Below are 19,820 nucleotides of genomic sequence, written 5' to 3'. Positions count from 1 at the left end.
CTCTCTGTCTCAAAAATAAATAAACGTTAAGAAAATTAAAAAAAAAAATTTGATGATTTTATAATGTATTTTTTCATTCTCATATGTAGATACTTATTAAAAGCTGCTTAACAATGTGAGTAGAGCTACAGATTTATAGCAATATTGTATATGTTGTATTGTATCTATTGTTTTGTTAGTGTTGTTGTTTATCCCTTTTTTTCTTTGCTTCTTTTTTTAGAAATATTTTATTTTTATTTTTTCCCCACATTTTTATTTAAATTCCAGCTAGTTAACAAACAGTGTAATACTAGTTTCAGGTGTAAAATATAGTGATTCAACACTTCCACACAACACCTGGTGCTCATCAAGACAAGTGCCCCCCTTACTCCCATCTGCTACATCACCCATCCCCCTGCCCACCTCCCTCTGATAACCATCAGTTTGTTCTCTATAGTCAAGATGTCTATTGTTTTTTAACCACAGCACATTAAAAACTTTCATTCTTCAAAGTAAGTTAATTACTTTTTGTAGGCTCATTACCTTAAAGTGTTTACATATATATATACACACACACATATGTATATATAATCTGTATCAGTTTCTGTTCTGTAGATTGAGTTTGTACATATCTGTTGTGTACAAAATTGAATTCCAATCCTATACAGAAGTCTGATGCAGTCTAGATTGGACAAGACAGAGAAGCCCATGTTGTGGTGAATAACACGTAAGCCGCGTGGGGCCACTTTGGCCAGCATCACAGCCGCTACAGTTGGAGCCGTGTTAGGAAACATCAGTTTGTCATTCTAACTCTACTTTGTCAATAGCATGCACTATTTTTCATTAATGGGACAGCAGAATAAAATATCCATTATATGGGAATGACAGCCTTCAAAAAGTTCTTTTTAATCATATGCAAATTGAAGTCTTAATAAGTTGACCATTTTTCCATATTTACCAGTTTTTAATAGCAGTATTTCACAATAATTTTAGGAAGTGTGCTTTTATCAGGTACCTTTGTGCCAATATTGACCCTCAGAATCTTAGTTGTTAATTATATTGAATTAATTTTTGATAATTCACCATGTTCAGATCTGTTACTATAGTAACTTAAGGCATAAATCATGTATAACCAGATAATTTTCCACATGATAACTTGGGGTAATATCGAAGTATTTTTCTGGAATATTAAAATAATACCATTTCTATTCTATATGTAATAAAACATGTAATTTCATATCTGAAATGGAAATTATTATTATAAAAATTCTGAATTTATACTGATACTATTATACAGGTATAGACTTGGAATAGTCGTAAATAGTTTTATGATGGCATCATATGCCAAAATAACTGTTTTTTGTTTTTTGTTTGTTTGTTTGTTTTTTGGAGAGAGAGAGCATGAGCAGGGGAGAGAGGGGCAGACAGGAAGAGAGAGCGAATCCCAAGCATGCTCCAGGTTCAGTGCAGAGTCCCACACAGGGCTTGATCCCACAGTTCTAGGACAATGACCTGAGCAGAAATCAAGAGTTGGTTGCTCAACCAACTGTACCACCCAGGCAAATAACTAATTTTTTTAATGTTTATTTATTTTTGAGAGAGAGAGACAGAGCACCAGCAGGATAGGGGCAGAGAGAGAGAGGGAAACACAGAATCTGAAGCAGGTTCCAGGCTCTGAGCTGTTAGCACAGAGCCCAGTGCGGGACTGGAACTCACCAATCCAAACCATGAGATCATGACCTGAGCTGAGATGCTTAACCAACTGAACCACCCAGGTGTCCCTAACTCATTTTTAATTCAAATATAATACACAAGGAACAATTAGATAGACATGGATAGAAACATTCCTGTACAGACAAAATGGTATGACTTTGAAGCCAACAAATCTGGCTTTTTTTTTTAAATGAAATGCTTCATGTTTTGCATGTCATCCTTGCACCAAGGCCATGGTAATTTTCTCTATATCATTCCAATTTGATATTATGTACTGCCAAGCAAGCACCAAATACGGCTTTTAATTCTGACTTTACTTCTAGCTCCCTTTGTAAGATTTTGGTTAAATCAGTCTTCTTAGCTTCCATTTCTCATACTTAAATGGCGGGGGGGTGGGGGTGGGAATGCACCTTTCTTTATTGAATTTGAATATCATGATTGAAGGAGCCAATTTAATATAACACAGCACTGTGTCTGTCATGTTAAAGGCACTCAAAAAATGTTAATTCCTCCAATATGTTTTTATTGAACTGATTGGATTTGAAAATCTATAATCTCTATGTTTTAAATTATGGAGAATATTTTAGTTTTGGTAAGTGGTAACAAAACAACAATAAATTGTATTTAAAATATCAATGAGCCCTGATGAGTCTAAAGGATTTCTTAAGGTAGAAATGTTACACTCTAATCAGAAGTATGACCACCATGATAAAAACTGCTTAAAGGAAACACACGGATGGCAGCTCCATTTTTAAAATTATGCCTAAAGAAAAATTACTACATAAAACATAATTTCAAAGTATAATCATTTTACTTCCTCAGATTAACCAAAGATGAATGACGGCCATATTACTTTTAATGTGCAAAGAGATGCCAAAAAGGACATTTAAAATCACTTTCATCCATTAAGAGTAACATTAAATCCCAATGAAATTTAAGTTTTAATTTTATAATGCATCTCAATCTGAAACTTTCATTTCTAATTAGTAATTTATTCCTTTGAACTTCCTATCAGGTTGGCTGTGCCAATCTCAAGCCCTCGATTATAATTTGTCACTTACTCATTTCTGATGTCAAGATTCAGACTACTAATGGACAGCCATGTTATTCTGCTACCTGGATGTACCAAAAAAAAGTCACTGATCTCAAGGACCAATAAAACTCTATATTTTATTGACTGCTTAGCATACTCCACTCAATAGTATTTATTGAGAACTTCCTGTGAAGATATTATTTTGGTTATTATATGGTTACAAAATATGAATTAAGCACTGCCAGAATTAAGCATTACCAGTGAGCAAAGACCTTGGAATTTAGTGAGGGAGCTAAGGCAACGTGTATATAGATATGTGTTAGACAAAGCAGAAAGACATTAAATCAATAAATCATTAATAAAATCTAGGTTTGTGTTATATATGGAGATTAGTGATGTTTAGGGTACATCCAGGCAGCAGAACCCAATGGCTGTCTAACATAAATTTCACACAAGGAATTCTTCCTCCATCATTTTTTTTTCCTTCATCATTTTTTATGTGGCCTATGGGACTACCACATATATCTCTACTTCCAACTCTGTTTTCTATGCTAAGTTGCAGCAAACATTTCCAAACATATATTTTATTAGTAAGGAATGGTAAAGTTCCAAGAGATTATAGGAAAATCAATAAAGTCAACTTACTAAAAATGTTTTTAATGAGGACAGCGATCTTGAATAGAATAAAATGGGATTTTTTTTTTTCAAGCTATATGGGTACAAGTTTGGGTTGAATCGGTTTATGCCAAAATTATTGAGGAGTCAGGCTTCTGTTCAAAAAATCTATGTGTGATCTTTCAGGCCTGACCACAGGCAGTTACAAAAGTTTTGGTTGGCAGATATTGTAAGGGAGAGCTGCCTTTCCTACACCAGACTCGGAGCACAGCCAATGCACGGATGTTTCTGGAGAAAGTTACAGTCAGGAACTCAGGACCTCTTGGCCAGCCAGCCATGCTCTTATCTGTATTACCAGCCTAAGCGCCTCCATTCTCTACCCCCATCAGGAACCAATGTAAGAGACACCTGTGACAGACACCTCTGCTGAGATTTCTTTATGGGGAAAAGGATGGGGGAGGGACATGACACTTTTTTCTCCTTGTCCATTAGTAGTCTGAATCTTGACAAAGTATTTAGTACTTTGCCACTCCTAGCCCTTACCTTTCCTTCTCCTCCTCCACCCAGGTCCATAAAACTACAGGATCGTTTTGTTCAGTTTCTCTTGGGAGTGATATAATTACTTCCATTTTGGCTAGCAATCCACCATATCTGTGCTGATGCATCTGACCCTTGTCTGGTGCCATTTGACAGAGAAAAATGAAACAGTGGGAGATTTGGCCTTCCTCTATTTAGCCTGTTGCTTATAATTTTGCACTAAGTGACTAAAGGGTTTCATTTTGGCGTGTAGTGTCAATGAGCTACTGTGACACCTGGCCACTCAGCAATCTCCAGCTCAACTTGGCCCTTGAAGTTGTCTACCTTCTTTGAGCTCTTCTTAGCTGTAAAACTGAGATGCTGATGCCTTTCTATCATAAGAGATGACATAAGTAGATTTCTTAAGATAAAACAGACATTCAATAACAGCAATCTCAAAACCATAACTATAACTGGAAATTTGAAGGATCTCCAAAACAGTAAATAACAGCGATTGAGCATATGAATCATGTTACACTTTGGTTAAGTTTTTATAAATATGAACATTAGATCTTGCATCTTCAAACTACACATATTTTCAACAGGATGTCATTAGATGACTTCAAAGTCAACATATTTATGTAAAACATATTCTAATTCCAACAAGAAACTAACTCACTTTTTACCAATAGTACTGGGTACTGTGTGGTACTAATAGTACTGTGCAATAGTCACCAGGACCCAGGTTTTTGAGTCCTATTTTGTTCCTGCTTTTCCCCAGGACAGTGCTTCATGTGCACGTATGAAAGAGACAGAAACTCACTTGCTATCTATACCTGTTATCTTAACAGGAATCTGACACAAAATGTCATCCTGCCTATCCCCAACATTTTTGTGACATATTTGTTCAATTAGAAACAAATAAGCAATACTTGAGCAAATGAATTCTTCACAGGCCAAGTTAATAATTATCAGATGCACCCAGACGTTTTTCAGTATCAATTTAAAGGCAAGAAAATTCCATTCCCTACTGTTGTCTTACATAGTAAGAGCAAGTATGGCAGTGGAGTTGGTTGATTCATGTCTTCTGAATATTATTTGTCCATTTCTGCCTCCATGAAATGTCCTTATAATTAACATTTATGCATATTTCTTAGAATTTTCTGTTCCTTCAATCTCACAGTTTGTGAGTTCGGGCCCCACATCGGGCTCTGTGCTGACAGCTCAGAGCCTGGAGCCTGCTTCCGATTCTGTGTCTTCCTCTCTCTCCACCTCTCCCCCGCTCATGCTCTACGTCTTTCTCTCAAAAATAAATAAACATTAAAAAAAGAATTTTCTGTTCCTTCTAATTCTTCAAAACCAAAGTCTGAATTTCCCCATCAATTTTTTAGTCCACTAATTCATATTCCTTTCTTCTATCAATAATGCATGTGACCCACAACACTAATTTGGTCCTTGGTGCTGTGATATTTTATTCATTTAACAACACAATTATTATTCAAAATGCCATATAGCCTTCTTAGGCATACATAATTGCCACGATGTTTTGACTAGACAACTTTAATAATAAAAAATTAGGTATATATTAAGAAGTATAGTTTCAAATTTAAATTGCTGCCCGAATAAACTTGGTAATTAAAGCAAGCTGTATGAGATTTCAGCATATTATATAAGTGGGGTCTTTCTTAGGCATTTCCTTTAAGTCTTGATTTATTCTTGATTTATTGTATCCTAACTTCTCTCATTTAAAGTTACCTCCAATTTAGAAATATATTGAAGTTTTATTTGACTCATATAAGATTTATTTTAACATGTGACAAGGTCAACTCCAACTTCAATGAAAACAACACTCTTCAACTGATCGCCATTCCACTGCACAGAAGTAACATTTTATTTTTAGAGGAAAATAGATTCAAAGAAACATGGTTGCCATGGTATAATTAGAGATAGGTGTGCACTGTTTCAAAGTCTTCAAAATTAGTATCATTTAAGGCTAATAAGATTTTTTTTCAAAGTAAATTACATGACCAAATATATCTTTCTGTTAATGTAATTGTATTCTTTTGATATTCCTCACTAGATAGTAATTTTTATATTCTACTCTAGGAATTTGTGTCAAGGAAAACATATTCTATGTAATATTAAGAGTCTGAAATAGAACATTTTCTGGATAATTATTTTTGTGTTTTTCAGTTAGAAGGTGAATATTATATTTTCTTATGAAGTATTCATTGGTGTTAGATATGCTTCACTAATTTACTTAAAAATTGATTTTTCACTTCTTTGATTATTAAAATATTCAGATATAATAGGATAAAATCTTATTAGTAAATGAACAAGGGAATTTAAGTCAGGACAAAAGGAATGGAGTAAATGTTCTTGTGAGGGAAGGAGAACTAAATCTTATTAAATTTTACTATTTATCTTGTGTTACTTTAAAGATGTATGTTTCATTTAATATAATTTTTTCACAAATCTATAAGGCAAGTTGCTGGAATGTCTTTTATTTTCTTTACAAATAAAAAGGTTGTGACTTAGAGAGATTTCACTCCTTGCCAACCTTCAATTACCAAGGCACTTTCACAGCAAACACTTCAGTGTTTCACGGATGCATATCTCTCTTGAGCCACAGATTATGTTAAAAGTCTCTGAATGTCTCAATACAGTAGAAGCAATTAAGTTCTTTCCACCTACCCCGCCAAAAAAAAAAAAAAAAACAAAAAACAAAAAACAAAAACAAAAACTGATTCTAACACCGAATGTTATCACTAAATTGTGTAAATAATAGCTCCCTCTTTTTATTCAGTTAAATTGCTGGAAGTAAAAATCACATTTTACCAAAATATCCTGCTGGAGTGTGTAAGAACTGTAGATGCAGGCAGCTTAAAACACTGTTAGTGTAGCTTTAAAAGTGTTAAAACAGGGGTGTCTGGGTGGTTCAGTTGGTTAAGCATCTGACTTCAGTTCAGGTCATTTATTATCTCCTTCAGTTCAGGTCATAAGCTCATGGTTCATGAGTTCAAGCCCTACGTTGGTCTCTGTGCTAACAGCTCTGAGTCTGGAGGCTGCTTCAGATTCTGTGTCACCCTCTCTGTCCCTTCCCCTCTCTCTCTCTCTCTCTCTCTCTCTCTCAAAGATGAATAAACATTAAAAAAATAAAAGAGTTAAAACACAATTCTAGTAAAAATATGAAATGAGCAGGAGACAAAGTTTTATTTATCTCATTAATGAGGAAACCAACAGGACAGTAGAGCTAGTTTAAAGTCCATTTGAGGAGCAGAGATTTGTATAATTTGGGAAAGTCATGCTGAGGTAAGTTTGTTAAGTTAAACACAAAAGTGATTAATAAACAATTATTTTGGAGTTATTTTTTTCTATAGAACAAAAATCAATTGCGTCTCTTTTGGACAACATATATACAACTTAACAACACGCGTATTCAGAGTCTTTGTCCCAATAAGTAGTTAATGGGCAAATGTACATCCCTAGAGAATTAAATAATCTTCAGGTGAGAATGTTAGCCCATACTTCAGTATGGCATTGAAAAATATGGTATTGTTAAATAGCTTTGTAACATCACTGCTACGTTGTTTCCAGCAATTGACTCTAAAGCATCAGGCAAAAAATGGCCCTCTAGTTGTTTACCTTAACCCAGAATACGAACCAATGTCACAACATATCATTGTGATCATGTTTATTTCAGTTTCTCTCTCTCTAAAAGTTAAATTGTCCTTGTTCACCTCATACACTGAAGATTGTCTTTATTTCTGAAGCCAACTTTTGCCATAAATTAAGTACCTCTTATCTAGAATAATAGATGATATAATATGGCCCCTATTATTAATCATACATATTTTTTGGCTTTGTAAAAATTCATTGATGAGTTGTCAAAGAAGCTCATTGAGCCTAAGTCATTAGACTTAAATATGCCATAGTGGAATAGAAATGAATAAAATAAGGGAGGATTTGATATCTGCCTTTGGGACAACAGCTAGTTAATTATTTTAGACAAAAGTTGTAAAATAACAATGCATTTTCCTCCATTGAAAGAAGGTTTTGTGAATCACAATGTCAGTATAAATATGTTTGAACATTGATTATATAAATTTAAGAGTTTGTTAGAGTTCTCTGTCATAAATATAATTCATTTTCAGGAGGAAAAACAGTAATTTGCAAGTAATTGCCAATTAACATGCTTCACTAATATAACTGATTTCACACACCTCTCCATCAACTTCCTTGAGTGAGCAAAAAAAATTTAAGAAATGATGTTCTTTATTAGTAGTGTTTTTATGTCCTTGCCTTATTTTAATAGTGTATACTGTTAGGAAGAAAATATATAAAAAATCCCCAACCTCTGACAAAACCCTGCTAATTGAACAGAAATAGCAAATCCTTTAAGGAACAACAACATTGGATTTTACAACTTCTTTTCTTTTTGGTTAATCATTTCTCATAGCCTTCTTAAATTTCTCTATCTAAAACACTGAGTACTCACAAGTATACTATTGGTAGCTTCTATGAAAACTGTTTCAAGACAGAGATATCTATGATACTATTTCTTTATTTTATTATTTTATTTTATTTTTAAAATGTTTTTAATGTTTATTTATTTTTGAGAGAGAGACAGAGACAGAGTGTGAGTGGGGGAGGGGCAGAGAGAGAGGGAGACACAGAACCTGAAGCAGCCTCCAGGCTCTGAGCTGTCAGCACAGAGCCCAATGCAGGACTGGAACTCACAAACCATGCGATCATGACCTGAGCCCAAGTCTGATGCTTAACTGACTGAGTCACCAAGGCGCCCCCTATTTCTTTATTTTATATTAAACCATAAATTTTGCTTCTTGTACAAAAGGAGAAAGATTAAGAAAATAAGAATCAACAATTACTGTTAAAGTGATTGGTTGTCTTTCTGTATTAAAAAGTCTGCACCTATTATGCCTTTAATTAGATAAGAAGATTTTGATTTTGAACCCTATGATTGTTGGTGGCTGTGAAGCAATTATACCATAGAATTTCTCTTCGGTTCTTTTAAAATAAATTGTGTAGTAGATGTAGCTCCTAAATCTGGTCATTATTTAAAAGGTTAGGAAGAAGTTAACTATAATTAGAGGGCAATGGAAAGCCTACTGTGAAATGAATGGTATATATTTTAGGAGGTCTGTAAGATCAGTTGGCATAGGTTATATATCCTTTAAATTGTGCTTGCCGTTCTCCTTTGCTATGAAACTAAAAAGTTGTTTAAAATTTTATAGATGTATTATTTGTTTAAATTATAGTTCTATCTGCAAACATGGACCAAGGTGACTGGACAAAGATAAACTATTAAGAGAACCAAGATTATTATCAAAACGATGCACTTAAATATCAACTTAGAGGTGCCTGGGTATCTCAGTCTGTTAAGCGTCTGACTCTTGATTTTGGCTCAGGTCATGATCTCACGGTTCCTGGTTTTGAGCCCTGCATCGGGCTCCGGGCTAACAGAGCAGAGCCTGCTTGGGATTCTCTGCCTCTCTCTCTCTCTATCCCTCCCCTCTTCTCACTCTCTCTCAAAATAAATAAGCATTTAAAAAATCAACTTGGGGGGGGGTGTGTGGGTGGCCCAGTTGGTTAAGTGGTAGACTTTTGGTCTCAGCACAGGTCATGGTGTCACAGTTCAGGAGTTTAAGCCCTGGGTCGGGCTCTGCTCTGGAAGCATGGAGCCTGCTTAGGATTCTATCTCTCCCTCTCTCTGCCCCTCCCCAACTCTCTGTCTCTCTCTCTCAAAATAAGTAAAAAATAAACTTAAAACAACTTAAACATCATATTGTGTACAGGTATAGATAATGTTGGTTTCTCTTGTGTTGTGAAATAAATAAGTTAGTATACTGTTTTAGAATGATAAATATCAATGCTTGGTAAATATTAAGTATCCATCCAATGTTATTATTGTGTTATATGTTGTAAATGTAAATGTATACCTCGATAATCAAGTGCAAAAACCTAATTTTCTGTAATATATTCAAACCTTTTATCAATATATTAATATACTGAAGCCCTTTATTAATCTATTGTCCTTGCTTGTTTATACACAAGGGACTTGCAATGCATTAAATATACTATGCTATCTCAAGCCTGATATATACTCTTTCCCAGTATACCTATCTGCCACTCCTTCATCTAGCTCTCCTCTAAATTGCAAGACTAGTGTATTCTTAGAAGTCTTCTGAGACTCTGTAACTTAAATTTGACTTCCCTTTTCTATTCCTTATATATTTGCACATTAATATACAAATGTACATATACAGATGGTCTCCAACTTATGATTTTTCAACTTTGCCAAGTGTGGAACTAATACACATTCAGTAGACCCGGTACTTTGATCTTAATGTTGATATTTTCCTGGGCCAGCCCGGTATAGTACTAACACTTCTAGTGACCCTGAGCAACAGCCGTGAGCCACAGCTTGCAGCCAACCACGCAATCACCAGGGTAAACAACTCTTACACCGGGGTAAACAAAATTGCCCGTACCCATACAATCATTTTGTTTTTCACTTTCAGTGCCATATTGAGTAAATTACATGGGAGGTTCAACACTTCATTATCAAATAGGCTTTATGTTAGGTGAGTTTGCCTAACTGAAGACAAATATGAGCATTCTGGGAACCTATAAAGGAGGCTGGGCTAAGCTATGGTGTTCAGTAGGTTAGGTGTATTAAATACATCTTCCACTTAAGATATTTTCAACTTAAAACGGGTTTATTGGGGTGTAGTCCCATGGTAAGTTGAGGAAGATCTGTATTTAGGAAACTTTCATACTGCATTATCAAATATAATGCAGTTGTGTTCTTTCTTTGATTCCTTCAATCTGTGAGATTTTGAAGCCTGGAATGCTGTCTCTTTTAGGTATGTTCTCAGAATTTAACTGAGTACCTAGAAAAGTGAAGCAGTTAAATCAATATGTGTTGAATACATAAAGATTAAGCAATGACCAAATATGTGTTGCCCCTCATCTTTTTCTTGTCCCCCTTATTGCATATGATAAAAGATTAAATTGAAACTGTAGTAAAAAATCAATATGCTTAATTAGAAATGTTATTAAAGAAATGGAATCCAGAAATTGTTGAGCTATGCTAGGCTTAAATGATTGATTGTAAATAAACATCAGTTGATTGATAATCCTGCAAGTAGCTAGAGTAAGTAAATAAAATCTCTAGCAAGATTTGAATATAAAAAGTGTACAAATAAATTCATAATTGTGAATATCAGAAATATCACTATGTCATTTGTTATTTGTACATTTAAATTTGATTATCTCCTATGTGTCAGTATAGTGCTAACTATTACATTATAACACAAAGTTAAATATGCCAAGGTCCTTGAACTCAGTGTTTCTAGTCTGGAGAAAAAAGGCAAGAATATTAACAGTTTTATCATGATGCAACAAGTATGGTAGTTACTGGAAAAAGAACTTTTAAAAAAGTCAAATTTAGGCATAAGAAGCATTTGTCTATTTGTAAAGAATACATTAGATGAAAATGACAAGGGATGGTTTTCCAGAGAGACAAGAATGTGTTTGAGAATGGTAATAATAACACAACCTAATAGAAAGCAGCTAGTGTTCTGGAGGGGCTTTAGGAAAGAATGGAATTGTATGAATAGTAGGAAGAATTAATAAACAGGCTTTCCAGAGTAAGCTAAATAATTTGAATCTTTTTTTTTTTTCATGAAAACTAGAAGACACCATTAAAGGTTTTAAAGAGCTATACATTTTATGAGAATCTGTCTGCCTGTGATATAAAGTGCATGTTTCAACTGGGGCGGGGGGGTGGGGTTGGTCTCAGTAGGAAAGGGTCAAGTTTGAAGGTGAGAACTGATAGGACCTTAAACTAAGACAGCCATAGTGGAAATGAGATGACAGAAGAGATGTAAGGTAAATAAAAAAGATAAATTCACAAGGTTTGGTGATAGATTGGATTTGAGGGGAAAATTGAGAGAGAACTCTAACATGACTTGGTTTTCTGGCTACATTTGCACGGAGTGGGAAACACTGGAAATGTCACAGCTTTTGAAATAAAGATATTGGTTTGGATTTCACACATTCGAATGAAAAAAAAAAGAGAGCGAGAAATTTTAAATAGAAGTATAACTTAGAATGTGTCAACTTAAACATAGTAATTAAAGCCATGGGTTTAGACACATAATGAGGGGGAAAAATGAAAAAAAAAGTTCATCAGTTTAAGTATCTATATAGATATTCAGCCAAAGTTCATATTGAAAAAAAAAAGAATGTCATAGTAAAGTCATGCTTCCAAATTAATATTTCTCATAAACCTATTTAAATAACATGATCTGTCATAACTTTGAAAACTGGACCTAAATTTTTAAAAATTAAAAAAAAATACATTACCAGGTACTCAACAAACTAGTATGTGACTATTTCATTCACGTATCCACACATGAATCCTTTTGTTTTTATATGTTGCTATTTGTAAGAATAAGTTCAAAAAGAATATGGCCAATGACATTTAAAAATATTTTTAAATTACTGATTTTAATACTTTTCTAAGAGGTGAATTGTAATATGCAGTGTTCCGTTGTATCAGCAGAACAAAGCAAGTTAGGAACAATACTCATTTTAAAGCAGAACACTCTTAGGCAATGTTTATGATTACGTGCAATTTCACCAATTTAACAATTATTGGTGGAAAATGAATGCATGTTGCGTATTTGATGTTTGTGGAAGAAATCCAACATCTTCAGCTTTGCCAATGCTCCCTGCTTTATTTGGCTTGGAATATTTTGAATCATAAATATTCTCTAATTCCCCTTGGATTTTAAGAGCCACAGTGGCCTCAGGCTTATATTAAAAATAAATTAGTGATGAAAATTACATGGTGAAATACGTATTATATACCAAACGTTAAATGTCTACATTTTTAGTTAAGATGGAACAAGAAATGGATTGTTTATAGTCTAGAGAAGAAAAAAGTCAATGCCGTTCTTTTTAATAACTAGTTTTGACATTATACTCTAATATGTTCTATATTGAAAGGCAACACTGTAGGTTTCTAAAAAGTTAAAATTAAATCTTGCTAATTAAATTGTTTTTATCAGAGATCTATAATTTTGGTTATGTTACCAAAGAATAACATAAGGGGTAAAAATGTCTGTCTTTATATATGAGAACTTTAAAATTCATAGATTTAAGGGAAAAAGTTATATCTTCACACTGCTTTAAGTATTAAACCTGAGAAACAAAGTCAGAATTCTCTGCTACTAAAATCACTTTCAGTCTCTGGGAACTAAGTATTCCTTAGGGATTTTACTTCTAAATTTGAAGTTCACCATATATTCTGAAATAAGATATCATAATAAGGTATAGTATTCTATAGTAAGCATTTAATGGCTTTAAAACTTCAAACATATTAAAATAAAATTAATAATAAAATAAAATTTTATTTTATTAAAGTTTTTAATTTGGATCAAATTTCATTATTATGCTTGGATACGTTATCTCCCAGTACTAGTTTGCCAACTATGCACTAGGAAATGTAATATTTAGAGACAAAAAACAAAACAAAACAAAACAAAAAAGCAAAACAAATCATCAAATGCAAACTGCCCACACCTGCATTTGGATTCTGATTTGAATTAAAGTGATTATTTCAATTGTCTGTGAGTGACTTATCTTTTTTCAAGAGAATGCTTTGTTTTAAATTTTTTTTTAATGTTTATTTATTTTTGGGATGGAGAGAGACAGAGCATGAATGGGGGAGGGTCAGAGAGTGGGAGACACAGAATCTGAAGCAGGCTCCAGTCTCTTCAACAGGAGCCCCAACACGGGGCTCGAACTCATGGACTGTGAGATCATGACCTGAGCTGAAGTCAGATGCTTCACTGACTGAGCCACCTAGGCACCCCGAGAATGCTTTGCTTTAAGTGGAAGTTAATGTACATGGTGAGAATCACTTCAAATAAGCTGCAGGGATAGACAGAGATATCTTAAGAATTATCAGAAAAAAAATCATCAGACTACATGCAAAATATATAAATAAAACTTAGTGGAATATATATATTTTTTATTTTTTTAATGTTTATTTATTTTTGAAAGACAGAGACAGAGCGTGAGCAGGAGAAGGGCAGAGAGAGAGGGAGACACAGAATATGAAGCAGGCTCTAGGCCCTGAGCTGTTAGCACAGAGCCCAATGCAGGGCTCGAACTCATGAACCGCGAGATCATGACCTGAACTGAAGCCAGACACTTAACCAACTGAGCCACCCAGGTGCCCCAAACGTAGTGGAATATTTCCACAGAGGCCTATAAAAGCAAAATAAAAAAAATCAAGGAAGTAAATTGATGACTGATGAAACTACCAACGGAACAAAATTGGTGTGCAGAGATGCTCAGATTGGAATTCAGATGGATAATCACATTTAATTAATGCAGAAAAACAAAACGAAACAAAAGTGTAAAGAAAAAAGTAGAACATCTTACATCCTCTTAGATGGCCTTGGGTAGAGAAGTAGAGATTGCTCTCCTGTTCCTCCTTTGTAACAGAAGGCTGAGCAGTATGCCTAGCTAAACGATGGTATTTACCAGTCTCCCTAGTATAGTTATGCCAGTTATTGCACATTGGTGACCCATAAACAGTTGTGGGGCTTCCAGGAATAAGTTCCTTCATGTTTTACCTGCTTTGTACTCTTGTGGACCTGGATTACAGAATGATGGAATATAGATTGGTGACTGGAGTTCCAACAGCCTTCTTGACCCCTGAGATGACCTTGAAGATAAGAGCCATGCTCTTGGAATGTCAGAAAAAGAAGATAGAAGATTGAGATCCAGATGCTTCATGGAGCAATCATGCCAGCTATGGACAATATATTTCTTGAAAGAACAAACTCCTGTGCATTTAATCCACTATTTTTCCTCACCTCTTCTCAGTGCCAGACACAATTACTAACAGGTTAGATAGATGAAAAAGAAACAAAAATCACAGAATGCATGTTAAGATGGGAAAACAGTACAGACTCCACAAAGTCAATGTATTAAATTCATATGAACTTTTGACAGTTCAAACTTTTAATCTCAGTGATATAAGCCACAGTATCATTTGTAAGAAAATGGTTTTCATGCAGTATTCAAGCCAATCTGACTTTATGTAAATAGAGTGCCTGACATAGCAAATAATATGCAGCACCTAATTAAAGTTGAATTTCAGACAGGCAAAAAATGATTCTTGTAAAAGTATATCCCATTGTACATTTTGTATATGCCTATAGTGAAAAAAATATGTATGGTATATCTGAAATTCAAATGTGTCTGTGAGTTCAGTATTTTGTCTAGTAAGTCTACTTTTAAAGTTGTTGAATGTTATAATGATATAAATTATATCAGGCTATTTTGAAATAATATTTTCATGGGGCTTTACATTTGTTATTAAGCATGATCAACAATGCCATGTTGAATCACGCTACTGATAGTGATAAAATAAATAGCTCATATTTTATGTGCAAGTTGATATGTGTCAGTGAATTTTATGACAATATCTGCTTGTGTAGATGAAGAGACTGTACCTTAAATTGGTTCAGTCTATTCGTTGTGATTACATAGCTAATAAGTGGCAAAACTAGGGCTGGAATCTAAGAATCAGCTGGAGAGAAGAAAGGTGAGCGGGAGAGTCATACTCTGTACCTCATAGCTCCCCATCTGCATCCCTGGTCATGGCTCAGCAGACCAGCATTAGGACTCAAGTTCAATCACAATAATGCCAGAAGTGTAGTTTGTGTGCCAAGTACTACCCAAAACAAAATGATGTAAATAAACCAATGATCTATTGCAGAAATTTAGGTTGAGGACTGAGGGCACAGATACTAAGAAAAATATATAAATATATAGTAGCTGAGTGCATTTTTAAAAACTTTTTAATGTTTTTATTTATTTTTGAGAGAGAGAGAGAGAGAGAGAGACAGAGCATGAGTGGGGGAGGGGCAGAGAGAAAGGGGGACACAGAATCTGAAGCAGGCTTCAGGCTCCCAGCTTTCAACACAGAGCCCCAGGTAGGATTTGAACTCAAGGGACCCTGAGATCATGACCTGAGCTGAAGTCAGACACTTAACCAATTAAGCCACCCAGGCACCCCCTGAGTGAATTTAATGGCATATCTTTAGAGCAGGGATTAATACAAGATTGCTAAAGAAAGTTTCATCAGCCTGATTCCTAAGCTGCACTGAATAGAAAAACAAAACAAAAACAAAACAAAACAAAACAAAACAAAACAAAACAAAACAAAAAAACAACTTCCAGTTTTAGTGACTATAATTGGACCAAATTTGGTGGGGGCATTTCCTGTGAGTTTTCAAACTCTCTTATTGCTGTATGTGTCCTAGCATTGAATTCCTGTGGTTTTAGGCAGGTTGAGTGTTTCTGTGCTGTTGAAATATACATCAGGAGGAAGGAAAGAAAGAGGAGGAGGTTGGGAGGAGGAGGAGAAGAGAGAAAAGAAAGCCAAGAACCTAGTTTAACTGAACATTTACAGTATGATTCATACAGTGTTACCAGTTTTAAAATGCTTTATGCCATTAGCTCTTGTGCAAAAATGAGTTCATTCTACTGTTATCTTCAATTTACAGATAAGGAAGCTGGGCATAGGTGGGTTGAATAACGAGAGCACATCATTCCCAAGAGATTGAATATTAATTGGAATTCAGACAGTGTGAATCCCCAGCCTGTGTTGCAAACCACTGTCACTGCCTCCAGTAGTTCAGTGATGTTCTTTTATTTATTTGATACAAAACAGAAGACAGAAGACAAGCAAAATGAAAGTCTTCTAACATTAACAATATCAATCTGTCTCACACATAATAACCGAGGATATAAAATCTATTAGTAATGTATAGGGGCCAGAATTATTTGGGGTACATTTTTCAAAGGGTAGCATAAAATGACAGACCATCTCACTTCCATGCAGTGGTTAAGCTCAAGAACTAGAGTCTATCAGGCCATATAAACATTCCAGCTGTACCATTTATCAGCTCAACAACCTTGGGTGAACAACTCTCTAGCATAAATCCCCACATAGGTAAATAGGGATAAGATTCCCTGCTTCATGTAGTTGTCTTTAGGACTAATAAGATAATAAAGTAGTGACATAATGAGGATTAATATGAATCTAGCCTACTAAAAAAATAAAATTATATTTGCAGCTCATAGAAGGGAGATTAAAAGCAATCTCACAGGATTTCTTCTGCACTTAAAAATGAGAGTAAGTGGAAATAAAACAAGGGGTAGTTATGCTTTAAAAATATGTCTATATTATTTTAATCTTTTGCAATCAGAAAGTATGTATGTATTGCCTAGGTAAGTATATATTAAATCCTACCTAATATATATTAAATAATGAGAAAGAATTTTGAAAACTATCACTGAGTCAGCGGTTATAATTTTAACCTTACATAATTTAATGGTAACTAAACCCACTTTTGTGAAAATAAATATATACAAAGTAGGTATAAAACTGACTCATATCTGAAAGGTTTGAAGTTCTCTTTGCTTATAAACAATGAATGTATTTTACTATACTGAGGTCATTTTGGTCTTTCAACACATCCAAAATCTATATCCAATGATGAAATATACATTTCAAGAAGATATAATTATAGGGGCACCTGGGTAGCTCAGTCTGTTAAACGCCCGACTCTTGATTTTGGCTCAGGTCATGATCTCCTCAGTTCGTGAGTTCTAGCCCCTCATCAGGCTCTGCTCTGACAGTGCAGAACCTGCTTGGAATACGCTTTCTGTCTCTCTCTCAATCTGCCCCTCCTCGGCTCTCTCTCTCTCAAAATAATTTAACTTAAAAAAAAAAGAATATGTAATTTATAGATGTTTCTTAACATAGTACACCCGAAAATTTAATTAAACAACATTCTTAGAGGCAAACAATAGAACCCATTCTAGTGAGTTTTAAGCAAGAAAGACATTTAATGAAGATAGTAGGAAGGTCATAGAATATCCAGAACTGAGTGTCATCCTTATGGAATGAGAAGCCATCCTTATGGAAAAACGCATAAGCCACATGTTGACACTGTCCAATGAAAACCCAATTACACCTAAACACTGACCAACTCCAGAACTTTTATCACTAATGTCCTGGCAAGTAGAATCTGCTGCCACAGCACTTATAAGGAAGAATGGATGGGAGAGTGAATTCTGTAAAGTACCTGTAATTCCCTGTTCTTGCTTATGAAATGAAGCCTTTAGCAGTCTTTTTGTTAGAGCTTTATTTACATATATACTCCCTAACTGCAAAGAAGGCTAATTAAATAAGACTTTGGTTTCTACCTTGGGGAAGAAAAAAATCCAAGCATCGACAAAATATTTGAAGGGGTGTTCAAAAGATGTTGAGTAATCAGAAGACACATCATATGTCCACTAGAGATAGTACTGACTCTCTGTGTGTATCTATCATCTATCTATCTATCTATCTATCTATCTATCATCTATCAAATAAACTAGAATAGTTTAACTATTATATAATAAATACAATATAATAATATGTATAATATACTATAATATATGGTTGACTATGATAGTTTATTATATTTAATACAGTTATGTATTTTAAAACTTTATAGTTTATTAACTACAATAAACTATACACTATATACAGATGGATAGAAATAGATAGATGATAGATAGATAGATAGATAGATAGATTGTTTATTTACATGGTGTGGTCCATATTTTAGCAGACTTTAAGCAAGAATAAGTATAAAACAGAACACAATAAGTAATAGTTTATAACTGCTTTATTTCACACTTTAGTTCTACTGGTAAATGCATTTAAATGAAAACTCCAGTAGTACATTGGGACATTAAATAAATATCCCTTTCAAAGGTATCCCTACAGTTTTATTTGGAATGCTGGCAGTTATGTGTATACTACAGATTATGAACATTTGTCCAACTTATTTAAATATGACTTGTAATGAAATTGAAACTTTCCGACTCTTGAAAATGTTTTTAAATTTCTTAAAATTTACCTGCTTTATGAAATGTAACCAAAATAACTTTAATAAAAATGTATTTATTGATACCAGAATTTATCTAATGCTCACATATATTTTAGACATCTAACTTATCTATAATCATTTTTCTAGGGATTTCACATTTCTAGAACAGAGTCAAAAGTTAGGAAGTAAGTAAAATAATTTACAAGATATATGCACAAGAATGTGCCCATTTTTACAATTTTTCCACAGGGTATTACTCATAGCATACCCTTTCTTATTCTTGAAACAATTCAAATGAGCTTATTTTAAGGTATTCAAACCACAGCACCATAGAATACAGGGGCCTCTGGAAATAACAGTGGAAAACATGATAGTAAGAATGAAGATAGAAAATAAAAGATAAAATGTAGACATAACAACATAAAAAGCAAACCCAATGTGGCTTTATTTAAGGCGATATCTCTCAAAGACTGTTGAATGCTCCAGAGATTATAGCTGTTCTAATGCACAGTGTTCATGATACCTTAAGAATTAAATATTATTCTCCATGTACTCTCCAAAGAAATTTCACAGATGTAAGCAAAGTTAGAAAAAAATGTTAAATTTAAAAATTAAAATTAGAAAGCTTCTTTTTTGAATAATTTGAGGACATTAAACAAGAGTATTAGTAAGATGTAACATAGAAGTGACTCTCTTAGATCTGTGTTTTAGGGTTTCTTTATGAAGCAGTAAAAAATGAGTGGATAGGTGATGGCTTTCCCAAGCAATAATAAAAAATAACTAAAATTTATGTGCAAAGAGATCATAAAATCCCCAAATCACTAAGACAAAAGATTGCCCTACATCATTTCCATGGGCATCCCATAATGCACAATTTTTACTTCTTTTCATCATCCAGGATGATGTATACATTTTAATCCCCACTTGGAACGCATAGCATGGAAGAAACAGATGAATACCCTGAAGTTTGT

General features: G+C 34.0%; 1 protein-coding gene and 1 non-coding gene across 2 annotated transcripts in view; both read right to left on the bottom strand.

Annotated features, from left to right (window-relative positions):
- The window catches only part of FSTL5 (follistatin like 5), a 791,029-nt gene that overhangs the window by 225,826 nt on the left and 545,383 nt on the right, over positions 1 to 19,820 (bottom strand). The window lies entirely within an intron of this gene.
- Positions 1,877 to 1,981, bottom strand: LOC122238234. Its single transcript, XR_006217190.1, has one exon. It is a non-coding gene; the product is annotated as a U6 spliceosomal RNA (small nuclear RNA).

The sequence above is a fragment of the Panthera tigris genome, chromosome B1 (assembly GCF_018350195.1).
Source record: "Panthera tigris isolate Pti1 chromosome B1, P.tigris_Pti1_mat1.1, whole genome shotgun sequence".
NCBI classification, from domain to species: Eukaryota; Metazoa; Chordata; class Mammalia; order Carnivora; family Felidae; genus Panthera; species Panthera tigris.
The sequence above is the reverse complement of the archived record's forward strand: the minus strand, read 5'-3'. Positions and strand labels throughout refer to the sequence as shown.